General features: G+C 35.4%; 1 protein-coding gene and 1 long non-coding RNA gene across 2 annotated transcripts in view; one reads left to right on the top strand and one right to left on the bottom strand.

Annotated features, from left to right (window-relative positions):
- LOC123670873 overlaps positions 1-18,814 on the bottom strand; it is a 221,384-nt gene that overhangs the window by 192,578 nt on the left and 9,992 nt on the right. The gene's annotated exons all lie outside the window — the stretch shown is intronic.
- On the top strand, positions 5,758-6,700 carry LOC123670879. Its single transcript, XR_006746010.1, has 2 exons — positions 5,758-6,056; positions 6,448-6,700. It is a non-coding gene; the product is annotated as an uncharacterized LOC123670879 (long non-coding RNA).

Consider the following 18,814-nt stretch of genomic DNA (forward strand, 5'->3'; position numbering starts at 1 on the left):
ACCTAAACTCACTGAAGAGCATTTCAATGTGACATCATTTAATGCAATGAGGGTAAAATATGCCACTCAAGTATTAAGTGAATCGGTAAGTGTAGCAATGCTCGTACTACAGCAGTTTGGAGAGTTGCCAGCTGATTCCTTAGCTACAGCTGAGTTTGTGAGTGATATGGATAAACTGTTTGATTGTTTGAATAGTAGCAAACTCGATACTGATTTACTGAAGATGAGATATGCCATGAGTGATGGATCACCTCATGAGAAATTCATTTCAGAAATCAGGGACAATTTCAAAAATTCGAGGTTTCTACCATCTAAACGATCTATCCCTCCCTGCATTAATGGTTTTATCATTACAATTAACAGTGTCTTACAACTTGCAGAGGACTTGCGTTTGAATTATGGTGTTGCGAAATTATTGACAAGACATCTGAATCAAGATCCTGTCCAAAATCTATTCGCCACTGTAAGACAACAACACGGTTGTTGCCGGAACCCAAGTTCTTTGCAATTTGAGAATGGTCTGCGGCATACATACCTCACAAGTATTTCAAAGTTGTCAAGTCAGAGAAACTGTGAAGATGACTTCTCATTTTCATTGAGAAAATTAAGTGAGTTGAGTGAGCTTTCCGAAAGTCAAATAAACAGTCAACCTGAAGCATCTTTGTCTTGGAAAGCTATCGATAATATTGATGTTGACCTGCAGTATGAAAATGCCATATATTATGTTAGCGGATATATGGCAAAGAAATTTCTAAAATTGCACCCTTGTGAAAAATGTAAAAGTTTACTCGTGGACGATGAAAAAAAATTAACAGGTCAGCATCAATTGTTCACATATTTCAAACAGGGGGAATCACTGCCAGAATCTGAAGGATTGCTTTATGCTTCTCAAAGTTTTTATGAATATATAAAGAAGCTTGAAGTAATCCATAATGTGCACTTCAAGGACCTTCTACATAGTAGGCATATAGTGGGGGATCTAGTGGAAATAGTCAGAGGAAAAAAAGAAATTTCATTTGATCTGTGTACACCAGAAGCCTCTGGCCATTTCCTCAAGATGTTTATGACTACACGTTGTCTTTGGGGTGTTCGGTTCGAAAATCAAAATAAAATAAAAAAAGTGAATACAAAAAATTAAAAACTAAGAAATCTATGCAATGAATAATGATTCACATTTAAGATTACTTATATATTTCTTATTACTTATAAACAACTTCATTAAAAACCTGACACTTCCAAATAAAGAAAATACTATTGCTTGTTTTTATGTATATATTCTTCTGTACATTTTATTATGTTTATTCAATTGAATTAAAAATTCCACTAATTTGACAAAGCATTTTTATTTAAATAATCTCTTAATATGTTAATTTTATAATATATATATATTCTTTTGAGAAAGAGCAATAACAATTAATAATTTCAAACAATCAAGCATAATATGTGTCGATGAATCTCAGTACTAGCAGAGGAAATGTAACGGGGCATCATACATTTCAGCGTATGATACAAGAGAACAGATAAAAAACTCTGTCTCCCCGTATAAAAAAATATATTATAATATGGTTTAAAAAATAGGAGCTACTAGTGAATGTGGAATACTGTGAAGATTTGAAATTCGCGCCAGATATAGATTTCTTTTTCGTTAGATGATTTCAGCGCCACCTGTTCCTTTAGTTGTAAACTACGAGCCTAAAAGTGGGTCGCCATTTAGCACTAGGGTTAGTACGGCGTTTCCTATCTTTCTCTCCCTAATCTTTGGTTTGAACTACGGTACGGCAGGATCACGGTATAAGTGGCGTGACGTCACACACTAGACTATGAAATTATTCTTCCAAGCGCAACTTCAAAGTCCCATAACTTTTTCATTCCTAGAGATATTTCAATGATTCTTCCACATTTTTGTTTCATTTTACTTGAATTTTTAGAATTAATCCTTAACAAAAAAATGAAAACTAGTCCATTCTAGAGTCTAGTATATAGTACGGTTCGTGTTCATGGTACATTATTTTCTGGTATATGGTTCTGAATTTCGGGTGCAGTTCTGGTAGATGATACATTCTGATATATGGTACAGTTCAAGTGAATGGCTCGAGTAGATGGTACATTCTACGTATTGAGATCTCACCGTTAAATTTGCTGTCAGCCTTCAATATTGATTTTGATTCAGGTAACCAGTGCTTGCACTGGCTTTAATGAGTATTGTATTGAAATTTAATTTTGGAAGTAACGATTTAGTGTATTGATAGTAAATCAATCATTTAAATAGAAGTTAACGGTTTTGATTATTAATTTTCTTTTCATTGGTAGTTATATCAAAATATATTGAATAAAGGTTGTTTCATGCTTATTATATACTGTGGAAATTGTAAACAGTTTGCGGGGAGGTGCACTTCACTAACTGGCCATTTATTTTCATTTTAACAACTATAATACTTGTGTATTCCTTCAGGATTTGTGACTTGAATTTATTTTTACCTTATTCAACCAACTATTTTATACCAGCCAGTTATAATGAATAATACACTAATTCAAAATTGTGGCACTTGACATTATATTGCCAAGATGTAATTGCATATGACGCTGGATTCGTGATAAATAAAACTGCATTACCTTTCGAATATTTACAATTAATTCGAATTTGATATTTAGAGTTCAATTTAAATTCATGATATATAGATTTCTTCGGAAATTGATCCATTTACCAAACCCCAGTACTCTCAACTGATTGGGATTAGTTGAAAAAATCAGTGAGTGCCATGGCGAAAAGAGATGAGCTCTGCGCCATAATGTTTGACGAAATGTCAATTAAAGAGCACTCGAGTTATAACCAACCAGGATTCATTTTTGTAGCATTTAATGTACTGCAAGAAGAAAAATTTGTTGGTGAATCTAGAGAAAGAACATTTCGATGTTATAGAGTTTAAAAAGACTGAAACTGCCAATGTCCTACCAATAGTGAATGCTGGAAGAAACGTATTCATTGAATTAAATCGACTCAAATTTGCAAGTGAACAAAATTCTACCCTCTGTGCTAAATATATTTGATGAGAGTCGCACAACTAAAACCTTCCCTGGAACTTCTAAAAATATCCAAGACAATTAATATATTATTAGATGACGAACAAATTATGAATATAGAAAAATCTACTGAAAACCAATCTGAAAACCGAAATTGGTTGAAAGGGCTGGTAGGATCACAGCTTCAAAATTCAGAGCTGTTTGCAAAACAAACAAAACAAAACCTTTTTTGTCACTTATTAAATCTATTTGTTATACAACAAAAACTTTGTTTCGCGATAGAGCTACTTTATGGGGAATAAATCATGAACATATAGCTGTTGAACAGTATCAAAGGTATATGAGTGAAAATCATGACTCGTTTCAAGTCAACGGCGTCGGATTTTTAATAAGCAAAAATTGGCCTTGTCTTGATGCATCTCCTGATAGACTAGTGTTTTGCGAGTGCTGTTTGGGTGGGTGTCTCGAAGTAAAGTGCCCTTATTTGTTATATACAAATAATTGAACACATATAAATGAATATGTATCTTTTGAAAGTTCATGTTTAATTAGGGAGAATGATAAGGTTACTTTAAAAAAATCATATAGTTACTACTATCAAGTACAAATGCAAATATTTGTAACAAAATTGAGATTTTGTGATTTTGTTATATGGTCACCCAACATTTTTTTTAAAGAAAGAATTTTGCCAGATGCTTGTTGATTTTTATCCGACAGCGAATGGTTGGAAGGTCCTCCGTAACCAAAATATTTATTTTCCAGGCCGGAAGTTGAACTCCCAACCTTCAGCCAGCAGTCACATTGTTTCACAGGACCAACAAATATGTAGTTTTTTTTTTTTAAGGATGAAGAGGAAATATCTGAGCTAGGCCAAAGGCGAGTATCTGATCCGGAAAAATTTATATTTGAAGTTTATCAACCAAGTAAACTTAGTAGAGGGTTTTTCGAAGGCTTGGATAACGAGATATGTAAGCCTGCCATCGCCATTAAGGATGCCAACTTGAAAGCTAACTCAGGACAAGGAATGAAGAAAAAACCGCGAACGTTCGCTAAAATCAAGGAAGCTCTTGTTGTTTCTGCATTAAATAACGACGATGCATACAAGTTTTTATCTCTCAAAGAATATTACGAGCGATTCGGAAAGGCGATAGAAAAAGAAAACATGTATAGCCCTAGATAACGGGAGATTGTCGTGATATTTCGTTTGTTTCAGGATACCGCAACGGGGTGAGACTCTCAGTAGTCAGTACCTTCCTCCGGATACCGAATCTTTCACTAAGCAGCCGAAGCTTCGGCCGAAGCGGCCACCGAATCGATTTTATTGATGAGACTTATATAGGCAAATGGTGTTTTTTCAAGGAACTATCTTTTTTAAAAGATATAGTGAAACCTAGGCACACCCAAAGCAACTTTCAGGATTTAAATGCGGGATCTGATAACAATGAAACTCAAAATTCAGACACGGTTGAGATTCCAGAAATAGATCAAGTTGAAACTTCAGAAATGGATCAAGTTGAGACTCCAGAAATGGATCAAATTGAAGAAGTGGTGGAAAATCAAAAACCTGTTTCGGAATCTGTTAACGCAAGTTCTCTAGCTAGTGGTAATTTGATCCCCCGAAATAGATTCCCTACGACGACAGACGACAGCGAGTCTGGTTCATCTAGAGCAAGCGGGTTCAGGCAAAGGCAAAGACAGGCAAAAAAACAAGAACTGACGCTTTTTCAACAAAAAATGATTGAAGTGGAAAAACAAAAAATACAAGCTTTTAATGAGAAAAACAAAGAACAAGACGATGAAGACATGTTGTTCTTAAAATCATTGGCGCCATATTTCAAGTATTTAACGCCAGTACAAAAACTAAGACTGAAAAGTAAAATTCAAACTTTTATTGCTGATGAAATTAGTCTCACTACCTCTTCAACATCATCTACGCCAATATCGCAATCTATATTACCCTCTCCGGTAAACGCGTCACATCATTCAACCATTTGGTTTAAAACGCTCAAGGTTTGAGCATTCCAAATATCTATCAAGATGAGCGATAACGCATACGATAAGCCGAGCACCTCAACGGATAGGAAGAAACCTCCGTTTTGGAAGAATAAGCCTAAGCAGCAACGTAACGCTGATCCCGTCTCTGAAGAGACAGCACAGGAAGTTCCTAAAAACAGAGTACGACCTAAAACAGGATTAGCCAAGACAGCCGGAGCTAAGGGAAAAGGTAACTTCACCCCGAAGAACTTGGCTACCGAGACATCACATATCAAGAACGACCCATTAGTAACCCAATCTACACTCTTGGATGGTTACACATCGATCACTCCCGCGCAGGGGTTTGATTTTAGCATTGACGTATCTCAACTAACGACAATTACCCGAGATTTATATTTATACTTATCAATGTCGTCGGTGCGGAACTACTACGAAAATGATCCCGTAGGTCTACACGAGTACGATACTGAGCTGTCCGTAAATGATTACTAAATTTGCAGTTTGTTTGTTTTTTTTTACTTTGAACTTAACTGAACCTTCATTTTAATTTATACCTACGTAATTTGTTTTCCTTTCCTTCAATAAATTAAATTAGTCAGCGAAATTCAAATCCAAAAGACTTGAAATCTCAAATATAATTTATACAAAGTGCGTAGTTCCCAAATATTCTGCAGAAATTGGCTGATTTAATTAAGAAAAAAAGAAGTGAATATATTAAAATTGTTACATTCTGTTTCGTCCAGCAGGACCAAAGGTAAGTTATTTCATTTCATATTCTCATATGGAATGAGAAGGCCAGAAATGGATCAATTTGGGTTGAGTCCCATTGTAAAAAACACATTCCTAGCAGAATTTAACTTTTTTTTTTTTTCAATTCTAGTACAAAACGTATGAGTCCATAGGAGGAAATGGCAGTAGAGATTTTGTGATACGATGTCTGAAGAGGTCGTTCACAAATGACATGGCTGAGTTGTGTTCATGGACTGGTCAAAAAGACAATTACAAAGTAGCTGACAGTCCAGTAATGAAAATATTACACAGTAAGTACAATACCTTAACTGTACAGTACACGAAGAAAGAATAGTTTCATGCTTAGTTTAAATTGTAAAAAAAAACAAATATTTTATTAAACTTCGAGAAAAATTTCATGGCCCTGCTTAAATGTTATTGCGTCAAGTAAACTTACATCTAGATTTTCAGTAGTCAGTTTGTTTCATCATTTAAAAAAGATGCTTTGAATTCATTATCTGTATTTCCCACTGCCGCCTTTCATTCTACAAGTTTGAAAAATCAACCAGATCTTGGGATTTCTTAATTATAAGTTCATAGAAATGTTAGTCCATGGGTGGCCATTGGTAGTCTATCAATTTTTATGCTAACCATACAAAAGATATCTTTTACCCTTGATGAAAAAACAATATTTTATTTCAGGTGCAGTAAAGAAGACAACTGGAGTGTCCGAAAAGGACTTCGAGATATATGTCAAGGATTGGCTCCGACATGCCAAACAACGGAAAGAGAGGATGTTAAAAAAAAACCAATAAATTAAAATATATATAGTATTTTTGTATAGGTGGTCAAATGAAGACCGGCTCTGTTTGTTAATTTTATTATTTTATGAGAGATATATTTCATTTTTTTGTGACGTTTGTTTTTTTATATTAGATTAAATAATTATTTATTATATGGATGTTTCATTACTTCATTTCCAAATTGTATGTACAAATTTCTACAGGATTACTTTTGTGATATTCATAAAATAGTCCCTTTGGCACTATACAGTTGTTTCCAAATTGTCTGTATGACTTTGTACAAGATATTCCACACATTGAATAAATGATATTTTATATAGGAATCCTTGTCCGAATTTGAACAATACAAGGTATTTGACCTATATTAAATATCATTTATTCAATGGGTAGAATATATTGTACAAAGTCATACATACAATTTGGAAACACACAGCATAGTGCCAAAAGGACTATTTTATGAATATCACAAAAGTAATGTTTTATTCAGTTCAAAATTTTAGCTTATATGGAAGTCAGTATGTGTACTCTATGTGTAGTGAAAAAAAGAATAGAATTGAGAAGTCTCAAAGAAACCTCGCCTGAAAACACCGAATGTGTATATTTATGGGACTACTCAGATGAATATCTCAATAAACACACATAATGAAATCATAATCGAACTTCCTATTGAAATTGATATAATGTTCTCTATGTGTGGGGAAAAAGGGAATGGAATATAGAGATATCAAAGAGACCTCGCATGAAACGACCCAATGTGGTTATTAAAAAGACATTTATTGACTCAAAAACTTCCATAAAAGTGACAACAAATGGATGTTTTTTTGGGGATATTTTTTCATGTCTCAATTTGAACAACACAACGACTTGAAATGCGTACATGATGTCGCGGACATTTCGCTGCAAATGCGAGCGGGAGGCAATGTTTTCAATACATCGCATGCGAGCTTTTAGTTGCAAAGTTACTTCCATGGTACTTCACAGTTACCTCCCAGTGTTTGCTGGGTCCGCACAAAACGTCATCCAAATATTTCTCGACAGCAAACATTTTGCGTGTCTGACGTCCATGGTTGTTGGTATCGACCGTGCCACTGCCCGGTCACGCTCGCTCCCGTCGTCAAATCGCGCGAGCAAGATTCGCGTAATCGCTTATTCGCGTTCTATTGGGACACCCAGTTTTTGACGTCGCGCGAACACGCGATGGTCGCATCGCGCATTCGCGTTCTATTAGGACACCCAGTTTTTGACGTCGCGCGAACACGCGATGGTCGCATCGCTCGCATCGCGCATTCGCGTTCTATTAGGACAATGCATGACACCTTCCTTGAATTCAATGAAAGCGACAAGGAAATTTGGCGTTCGGGATGGTCTTCTTCTAACGTTTTCAACAAAAGTCTTATTGTTGATCCCTCAGAAAAAGTTCTAGGTTTCAATCTTCCTAGGAAAATTTGGTGTATTTTAAATCGACTTAGAACTGGTAATGGTCGTTGTAATAGTACCCTCTTCAAATGGCATTCTATTGATAGCCCACTATGTGAGTGTGGTGTAGAAGAGACCATTGACCACTTGGTGAATGATTGTCCGATTTATAAATTTCATGATGGTTTCCAAGCTATCCATTCAGTTTCAGTTTTTTTTTTAGAATGGGTAGTTAACTTCAAATCGATATAATGAAAACTAATATTTAGTACTTCTTTCTGCTTCTTTTTTTTTTTTTGTTTTAGGATCCAAATGGAAAATTTTGTTTTGGTTGAAGAGGAAGTCCTTCAATATAAATTATGTCAGCTTATTCTGTAAACGTTTACACAAACCAGTCACTACACCGATACGGGGAGACAGAGTTTTTGCTGAGGTTTTAATCTGTTCTCTTGTATCATACGTTGAAATGTATGATGCCATGTTACATTTCCTCTGCTAATACTGAGATTCATCGACACGTATGCTTGATATGCCTCAGGAAAAAATGCAGTTGCCGTATAATTTTTACGTGGATAATTTGTTTTCTGGTGCAGCTTTAATTTCGTTTTTAAAATTCCGCGGTTATTCAACTATTGGGACTATCCGGGAAAATCGGATCCCACGAGACTGTCCCTTGCTAGACAAAAAATCGTTTTAAAAAAAAACTCGAGGCTATTTTGAAACGGCAATGGAAAAAACTGATGGTCATCTCTATGTAAGATGGATGGATAATACAGTCGTCACAATGATTTCAACGTCGTGTGGTGCCGAAAGAATTAGCTATGTGAAAAGATTTCCCCAGCAACAAAAAAGAAATATAATGATTCCGAGGCCAAAGGTAATCGAGAAATACAATTTGTATATGGGCGGAACTGATCAGATGGATCAAAATATTAGTTGTTACCGCATAGGAATTCGTGGAAAAAAATGGTACTGGCCCCTAATTACATGGATGTTAGACGTAGCCATGCAGAATAGCTGGATTTTATACAAAAAAACAGGAAGACAGAAGATCTCGCAGCTAGAATTCAAACGAGAGGTGGTCAATGTGTATTTGCGCAAGTATCGTGTAATACCGAAAGAAGCAGGTAGACTGTCATCGTCATGTGCCTCTTAATAATAACAGTTTTATTTTATTATAGAAGGTTTCTATCTTCTCACCTAGTCCAAACAAGGATTCACATTCTCGTTATACCATTATTCGGTTTTAGTAGAATGGTACTTCGCCACGGCTTCTTGAGCTTTGGAGAGTTTGATATTTGATTCAACTTTGGCACGAAGATCTTCTTCAATTGCTTTATTCAACGTCTTTGTCACCATTTGTTTCAATTTGTTCGCTTCCGTTTTATCCTTTTTGGATTTGACTGGACAGTTCTTTTTTTTGGTAATTGCTGCTCCCTTTTTTTGTTCTTCTTGATATCACTGGGCAACTTTGCTTTAACTTTCATTTTACCTTGAGCCATTTTGAAATATTTTCTTATACTTTGTATATTAATACAGAACGAATCAAATTAAATCACACTCTCCCCCGGATAGTCGAATTTCTGACGCAATAAGATTTGATCAAATCGATCATTTTGTGATGCACTCAGAAGGAAAGAAAAAGAAGAGATGCGCTCGTAGCATTTGCAAGTCAATAATCAGGACAATGTGTTCAAAATGTAATGTTGGTCTATGTGTTGACTGTTTCATTCCTTTCCATTCTCAGTAAAGTTCATATTATGCTATAATTAATTTGTAGGATAAATAAACTATAACAACAAATTGTTTTATAACAATATCGTCATGTACGAGTGTGTCCTCTTTTCGTAAAATCATTTTTACTTTGAAAAAAAAAAGATATCCCAAAACACGTATCACAAGCGCCTGGTGTTGCCATATGTCAACAGCAGATTTTGAAAAAACCTGAATATCAGTAATATTTTTATATTTTTTTCCCTTTTTTGAAAGCGTTTAAGACCAGCTGAAGACCAAAAAAATTGCAGAAAACGAGAAAAAAATAATTCCGGCGCTAATGGGTTAATTAAGTTGATATATATTCATTCATATGAATTTATCATAATTTTTGTCCTAGTAATTGTAAAGCGGCCCATAGACGATCAATATTATTGTGCAATATCCCGGGTTGTACAATAAAACTGATCGTGTGTAGACGACATTGAAAGGTTGTGCAATATATTAGGGTAGGGCTTCATCAAATTTTCAAGAAATATTGATAAAATATTGTTATTTACGTATTCATTGAATTAAATGGACTCAAATTTGCAAGTGAACAAAATTCTACCCTCTGTGCTAAATATATTTGATGAGAGTCACACAACTAAAACCTACCTGGAACTTCTAAAAATATCCAACACAATTAATATATCATTAGATGACGAACAAATTATGAATATAGAAAAATCTACTGAAAACCAATCTGAAAACCGAAATTGTTTGAAAGGGCTGGTAGGATCACAGCTTCAAAATTCAGAGCTGTTTGCAAAACAAACAAAACAAAACCTTCTTTGTCACTCATTAAATCTATTTGTTATACAACAAAAACTTTGTTTTGCAATAGAGCTACTTTATGGGGAATAAATCATGAACATATAGCTGTTGAACAGTATCAAAAGTATATGAGTGAAGATCATGACTCGTTTCAAGTCAACGGCGTCGGATTTTTAATAAGCAAAAATTGGCCTTGCCTTGGTGCATCTCCTGATAGACTAGTGTTTTGCGAGTGCTGTTTGGGTGGGTGTCTCGAAGTAAAGTGCCCTTATTTGTTATATACAAATAATTGTACAGATATAAATGAATATGTATCTTTTAAAAGTTCATGTTTAATTAGGGAGAATGATAAGGTTACTTTAAAAAAATCACATAGTTACTACTATCAAGTACAAATGCAAATATTTGTAACAAAATTGAGATTTTGTGATTTTGTTATATGGTCACCCAACATTTTTTTTAAAGAAAGAATTTTGCCAGACAGCGAATGGTTGGAAGGTCCTCCGTAACCAAAATATTTATTTTCCAGGCCGGAAGTTGAACTCCCAACCTTCAGCCAGCAGTCACATTGTTTCACAGGACCAACTAATATGTAGTTTTTTTTTTTTTTTAAGGATGAAGAGGAAATATCTGAGCTAGGCCAAAGGCGAGTATCTGATCCGGAAAAATTTATATTTGAAGTTTATCAACCAAGTAAACTTAGTAGAGGGTTTTTCGAAGGCTTGGATAACGAGATATGTAAGCCTGCCATCGCCATTAAGGATGCCAACTTGAAAGCTAACTCAGGACAAGGAATGAAGAAAAAACCGTGAACGTTCGCTAAAATCAAGGAAGCTCTTGTTGTTTCTGCATTAAATAACGACGATGCATACAAGTTTTTATCTCTCAAAGAATATTACGAGCGATTCGGAAAAGCGATAGAAAAAGAAAACATGTATAGCCCTAGATAACGGGACATTCGTAAAATTTACGATGGTCAATATTTGTCGTGATATTTCGTTTGTTTCCGGATACCGTAACGGGGTGAGACTCTCAGTCTACCTTCCTATTCAGCATAGAGTAAGTATATATAGAGGGGAAACTGAGGTACTAAACTCTGAAACAGTAATTTAGTTCCACCAACACCTTCCAGAGACCGCTCGCATCGCTGATTTTCTGTCTACCTCGAGAAATATTTACTTAACCTAGTTCTTTTTGAGTTGATCCGTCTAACGTGGTGTACCTTAATTTTTGATCAGAGATTTAATATGTCGCAGCCAACTTTGAAAACCAACAAATGTTGTGTTCCTAACTGTGGAGATATGTATAGTAAACGTCATCGTTTTCCGAATCCAGAGAAGGAGCCAACATTTTAAACAAATGGTATAGTAGTTTTCAATTCTGATCAAATCAATTTAGAACTATTTATTGCAATAAATTTGATGTACTTATGAATGTCTTGCTTCCTACAGATATCGAGGACAACAATAAATTGCCACCAGAAGCTGTGGACACGGCAGAGCTGATCCTTTTCATGGATAAGCTCTTCGATAGCCTGAATACCAGCAAGAGGTTGGCTCCAAGCGGCAAACCATTGCAAGGGGGTGTAACAACTGGATCTCCCCACCTGGCGTTCTGGAGAAGTTCAATTCCATTTCTGCAGAATATGAAATTTTTTTGTAAAAACAAAAACTGCCTGGTCTCAGTACCTTCAATTAGAAATTTTATTTTTAGTGTTAGAGGGTTCATAAGATTAACAAAAAATCTGTTGTCAAAACATAAATTCAAGTATGTTTTGACAAGAGCATTTAATCAGGACCCTCTTGAAAATTTTTTTGGAGCAATTAGGAGCCATGGAGCTAGGCATATTTCACCAGATATCATTTTGAAAATTCATTCAAAGCATTATTAATAAATAATTTTTTATCGTCACATTCTCCAAATTCAAATTGCAAGAATGATGAGTCTGAAGGTGCATTAAACAATTTATATTCATTCCTTAATCAAAATTTGATTGTTGAGTCTGATTGCTCCATAGAATCGCCTATTATCCCTAATCTTCCACCAAATGTATCTCTGACCCGAAAGTCAAGAGTGGCAGAAAATACATTGGTGTATATTAGTGGATATTTGGTGAGACGCCTCTCAAAAATTTTGAAATGATCCGATTGTAAACAACTTTTACAATCAAACCATGAACTTGTTCAAAATGTTGATTTCATTGAGGCTAGAAGATATAATGAAAATTCTAAATTGCTGATACCAGGTAGTTTTTTTATTACTTAGTTACTCAGTGCTTTTCACGTTTATATTATCTCATTCCACGCTTATGCCATATTAAAAATATTTCTCAAGTATTAAAAAATATTTTACAGGAACAGGTCAATTTTAAGCCAATTCATTGTGAATTACATCCTGAATATGGAACGGCTGCCTGTAAATTATTTGTGAAATGCTGTTTATATTTTTGGTGTAAGCGTGTTAATGCAATCGTGAAAGGCACTGATACAAAATTCAAAATTTCAGCAATGTGTGACCCAATTAAAAAGTTGGCACATCAAAAATATAAAAAAAGATTGAAAATTTTAAATAGATAATTTTTTTATATGAATTTGTGTTTTCTTTGAACTTCAGCCTCTAATGTTGTCAAATATATTGGATATGAAAGAACTCGTAATAGAAAATAATGCTGATATAGCTAATTCAAAAGGAAATGCTTATTTCCGTACGTAGTTTTTTCTCACATTCAAAATCTTGAAGTGAATTAAAATATTTTCAATACGAAGCATTTCAAATTTTCGCGCGCTCATTTTATAATTTCCTAAACAACCGCATGAGGTCGCTGAAAGCAGTGTTAATTTTAACATGAGAGTTCTATACATACTTGTTCTATGCTATTCAGTTGGTAGCTGGACTCCAGTGTTCGAAGCATCGCGTTATTGTCAATTGAAAAGCAGATTTTTGCCCTCGATTCGTCAATTTTACGATAGTCCCGTATGTACGTTGATTAGTTTTCGCGCGAGTTCTTTTTGGTTTCATATTGTGAACAGCAGTTTTGCATTCAGGAGACATGTAAGTTATTATTTATAATTTTTTACTTATGGCATTCTGAGGATATGTCATTTCAGCAGAATGGCTTCAAAACGGGCATTATCTCAGGCAGAATTAGAAGAAGAAATTCGAAAAATTATGGAGGGAGAAAACAGTGAAGCAGATCCATTTGAGGATAGTGGAAATGACTGGGAGGAAGATAATCTTGAAATAGAATCCATACAGGAATCAGATGATTCAACTGATGAATCGTCTCTCGATCAGAATTTTCCTGGACAAGAAATTACTACTTCGGCAAACAATATGGACGACGTCGGTCATGAAAACGCCGATGATCAGGCACATCAGCCACAACTCGAAACATCTAAAAAAGATACATTTCTGGTTCAACCCACAACTGTACGTTTGAAAGGAAAGAATGGTCACAAGTGGACATCTACACAGCCTAACAGAACTAGGAGGAGAACTGCTTCAAGAAACCTTATCCTTATTTGTGTCGGGCCCGAGAGGCGAAGCAAAAAAACGTGTGGCACTGGAGAATAATTTTTTACATTTCTTTTCCGACCCAATTCTTGATATGATATTACTTCACACAAATGAAGAAATATTACTGAAAAAGCAAAATTACACTGGTAACAACAATGTGTCACCTATCACTAAAGAAGAATTACAAGCCTTGATTGCAATTTTGATCCTCTCTGCTGCCAAGAAAGACAACCATCTATCTGCCAGGCATATGTTCGATACGACAATTTCTGGTTCCCTTTACAGAGCCTGTATGAATTGTGACAGATTTGTGTTTTTGCTGAACTGTTTGAGGTTTGATTCAAGAGAAATACAAATTAAAGCAGGTTTTTTCTTATTTTATTTCCCTGTAAAAACAATGAAAACTTAAATTTATAAAAGAATACTCGACTTGTATGAAATTTCAACTATTGTAAGGTAATATAATACCACATAAAAAGAAAGATAGGTAAACATCTTATGTAGGAACTATCATTCTATAAGAAAATATGAAAACAATTATGTATATTGTGTGTATTGTATATATTTTAATGTTTAATAAATGGTTTTCTGATTCTGATTCTGATTCAAGAGAAACAAGACAGGAAAGAAAAATAAATGATCCTTTTGCACATGTTCGTGAGATATGGGAAATTTTTATTGAAACTTGCAGATCATCATATACTCCGTCATCTTTCGTGGACGATGCCCATTCCGCATGTACATACCGAATAAACCTGCAAAGTATGGTATAAAAATTGTTTTGTTGTGCGACTCCTCGACGTGTTATATGGTAGATGCAAGTCCGTATATAGGAAAAAAGACTAATACAAATGGTTTGCCACTTGCAAACTATTTTGTAAAGGAGCTTACAAAATCCATCCATGGAAGTAATAGGAATGCCACCATGGACAATTGGTTTACTTCAGTTAGTTTGGCTGATGAACTACTCCAAGAGCCATATAAACTGACAATAATTAGAACACTGCGAAAAAATAAGAGGGAAATACCTCCAGAACTGCTTGCTTCAAGACAGCGAAATACAAATACATCAATTGTGGACGACTGATGAGAAGAAAACGGCTCTTAGCATATATTATAAGGGACCTGCTACGTATAAATTTTTGCGTAGGAAAAACGTTGTTTTACCAGCCATTTCTACATTGAAGAAATGGGTAAGTAATTTTATTTGCAGTCCCGGGTTCAAAATCTTTTATAACCTTAAACTGAAAGCTGAAGCCATGCGCTCTTTTGAAAAAAAATGTATAGTACTATTCGATGAAATGGCCATCAAGAGGACATTAGAGTATAACAGAAAATTAGACATTAGAGAAGGTTTTGAAGATCTTGGAAAAATAGGTAGGAAGCCTGTTCCAGGTACGCAAGCTTTGGTGTTAATGATAAGAGGAATTTATTCTCATTGGAAATTGCCATTAGCTTATTTCATATCTTCAAATGGGGTAAAGGAATCATCCCTTCATTCCATAATAATGGAATGTTTAAGCCTACTGAGAACTTCTGGTTTCGATCCAATCGGATTAACTTGCGATCTTTCACGGACAAACCAAAAGTTTTTCAGACGTTCATGTGTGGACGAGAACTATCCTTATTTCTACTTGGATTATAAGAAGTACTATACCTTTTATGATGTTCCGCACCTATTAAAATGTGTGCAGAATAATTTTCTGGAAAACGTTTTTAAACTTGGGGATTATTTATAAAATTCGATGATATAAAAAAAATATATCATTTGGATATGCAGAGTAATACCGGAAGATCACTTCCAAACTTGACAGATACGCATATCTATCCTGATTCATTTCAAAAAATGAATGTCAAGTTAGCGGCCCAGTTACTGAGTCACAGCGTTGCAGCTGCAATACAAGCTGCAGTTTTAACTGGAGAGTTGGTTTCCGACACTGCTCTGCATACAGCAAACTTTGTGGATTGTATAGACGGGTTGTTCGATGCCTTGAACAGCACAAAGAAACATAGTACTAAGCCCTGTAATAAGGTTCTTAGTGATAATAACCCATTGGTTTTAGATGCCATTAACAGAGGCTATGATGTAATGAAGGAATAAATAGGAATGGTAAAGAAACCAGGCCAGATTCTTTCAAATGGAAATCGAGAACAATGAATCAAGTTCAGGCGAGGAAAGTTCTACCGAAGCCGCACCAACAAAAAAATGGAGAATAACTGATATCGAAAACCCCAAATTCACCCACCCAACGACAAAGAAAACTTTGAAAAGAAAGACAGTCCATCATGTCGAAATTAAAAATAGTTTCAACTACCTTCCCGAAAATACGAAGGACGAAGATGAACCCAGATCTAACAAAAAACCGCCCCAATTGTCGTACTTGGGGTTTTCACGAATCACGCGAGAAAAGTGAAAGAGATCAGATCAGAAGTAGATGGAAACTTCTACTTGAAATATGGTATGAACGACACCACCACATATAGCGAGAATATTAAGGACCAAGAAAAAATTATGAAATTTTTGGCTAAACATGGTATCCAATACCATACTTATACCCCGAAACATATGAAAACTCACGCTTTTACGCTGAGGGGCCTAGAACAGGACATCGAGCTGGAGGAAATTAAGGATGATCTAACCAGCCAAAATGTTCCAGTCATCCAGATACACAAAATGAAGGCGACGCAATCTCCGGCATACATGGTGGTGACCGATAACACAGTCACCTTGAAACAGTTACAACACCATATCAAAGTTGTGAGTTATACGAAAATGCGGTGAAACAGTTTTTCACTGAACAAAAACAACAGGGTTTTCCATATCTGTTCACGGAAGATTGATTCAGGACCCTTTAGAAAATCAATTTTCCGTGTACAGACAAAAAGGAGGGTATAATAGAAATCCCACAGTGAGGTCATTTAAAGTCGCATTTAAAATTAATATTATTCAAAACTTGATGAGACCTCCAAAAGGAGCAAATTCTAGCTCCACCCTGATGACGATAGTGTATTGAGCTCGAAAAAAATTTTGACATCGCTGAATATTCCTCAATCACCCCATGATTCCACCTCTTGCTCGGATGATTCATTACTTTCTATAAATTCAGAGAGCTCGACAACGTTACAGGATTGTGGAGTTGCTTATTTTGCAGGGTATCTCCTGAAAAAATGTTTAGACAGATACAAATGTGAACAATGTAGAATGAAATTGTCGAGCTCCGAAGATATCATAGAAAGTGATGAAGTTTTGATATTTTTTAAAAACTATGAACTAGGTTCTACAGGAGGCTTTAAATACCCCACTCGCTTAATGAAAAAATTCACAGAGCTGGGAATGAAATATTTCGAAAAATATATTGAGAAATATTCAGCGAGTAAAATTCTTTCCCGAATAAGAAAGCTCTTTAATAAGGGACTACATTATCGTAAATCGGGGTGGTTTGATCACGATTCTGATTGCGAACCTCATAGGTCATATATTATAAGGTACCGGCGGGTTATAAGGCCCGGCTCGAAATAAGGCCCAGATCAAGTTTTTTGTTGAAAAAGTGACATCTAGCGGATCAAAAGCGAAAAATAGGTTCAGTACTTACAAAGAACTTCATATCAGCTGCTTTTTTGCCGCTAGAGGACACTGTTTCGATTCCGCAGCCATTTGTATTCGGTTACGCTAAATATTTAAGTGCTGTTATAAATACTGCTCTAGGTATATTCGCTTCCAGACTTATTTGAGTGAATGCTTCCTAGTTTTTTATTTAGGGCTCTGATTATATTGAATATCTAGTGAAATTTTTTCCTCAGTAAGTATCGTTTTTATCCTGGGTTCTATTGAAACTAACCTAAAAATCATCAATATCGCTGTTCTGGAAATAAGGCCCACTACTGGGCCTTATTTCCAGTCAGTGGGCCTTGTTTCCAGTTACTTTATTTATTCGAATGATATGCATTTTTTCGTTTATTTTTCTAGATTATGGGCAAAAAGTGTAGAGGTATACGGGCCAAATGGACTTCCGAAATTATGGAAGAAGCCATCGACCTGTTGAAACAAGGTAAAGCACAGCGTTATGTTGAAAAGCACTGTGGTATTCCAAGGCGCACCTTACGAAATCATTTGAAATCTGGAAATACAGAAAGGAAACTTGGACGCAAAAAACTTCTGACTGCTGATCAAGAGAACGAACTAGAAAATCGTATAATACGGCTTTCGGAAGTAGGAGTTCCGTTAACACCAAAGCAACTGCGAAGATGTGTGTACAATTTTACAAAAGCAAATTCCATAGAAAACAAGTTTTAATGTTCAGAAAGAAATGGCGGGGAAAGATCGGTTCCAGCGATTTCTAAAACGTCATCCTGCACTGTCGAAGCGTAAGGCGCAAAGTATGAACCCTGCCAGGGCCCAAAAGCTCAATCCCGTTATTGTCAAAGATTATTTCACAAAACTCGGAAATATTATGGATAAATTGCAAGTACGCCACTCCCCACATCGCATATACAATTTAGACGAAAAAGGATGCAGGTTAACTCTCAATCATTCCCAGTTAGTACTTGCTCGGAAAGGTGCCCGCCGTGTTCATTTGGTAGCTCACGAACACGCTGAAAATGCAACAATTGTAGCTTGTGTAAATGCGGTTGGCCATACAATACCACCCATAATTCTTTTCAAAGGACAGGCAAAACATTGGTTTTCTGAACTGATTGTATGTGTTTTCTTGTGGTGATTACTGATTTTTAAACAATTTACTGAGTGTTTGTTGGTGTTCTGGTGCTTATTTTAGTACTAATAAACAATTTTAAATATCTCTGCT

The sequence above is a fragment of the Harmonia axyridis genome, chromosome 1 (assembly GCF_914767665.1).
Source record: "Harmonia axyridis chromosome 1, icHarAxyr1.1, whole genome shotgun sequence".
Lineage (NCBI taxonomy): Eukaryota > Metazoa > Arthropoda > Insecta > Coleoptera > Coccinellidae > Harmonia > Harmonia axyridis.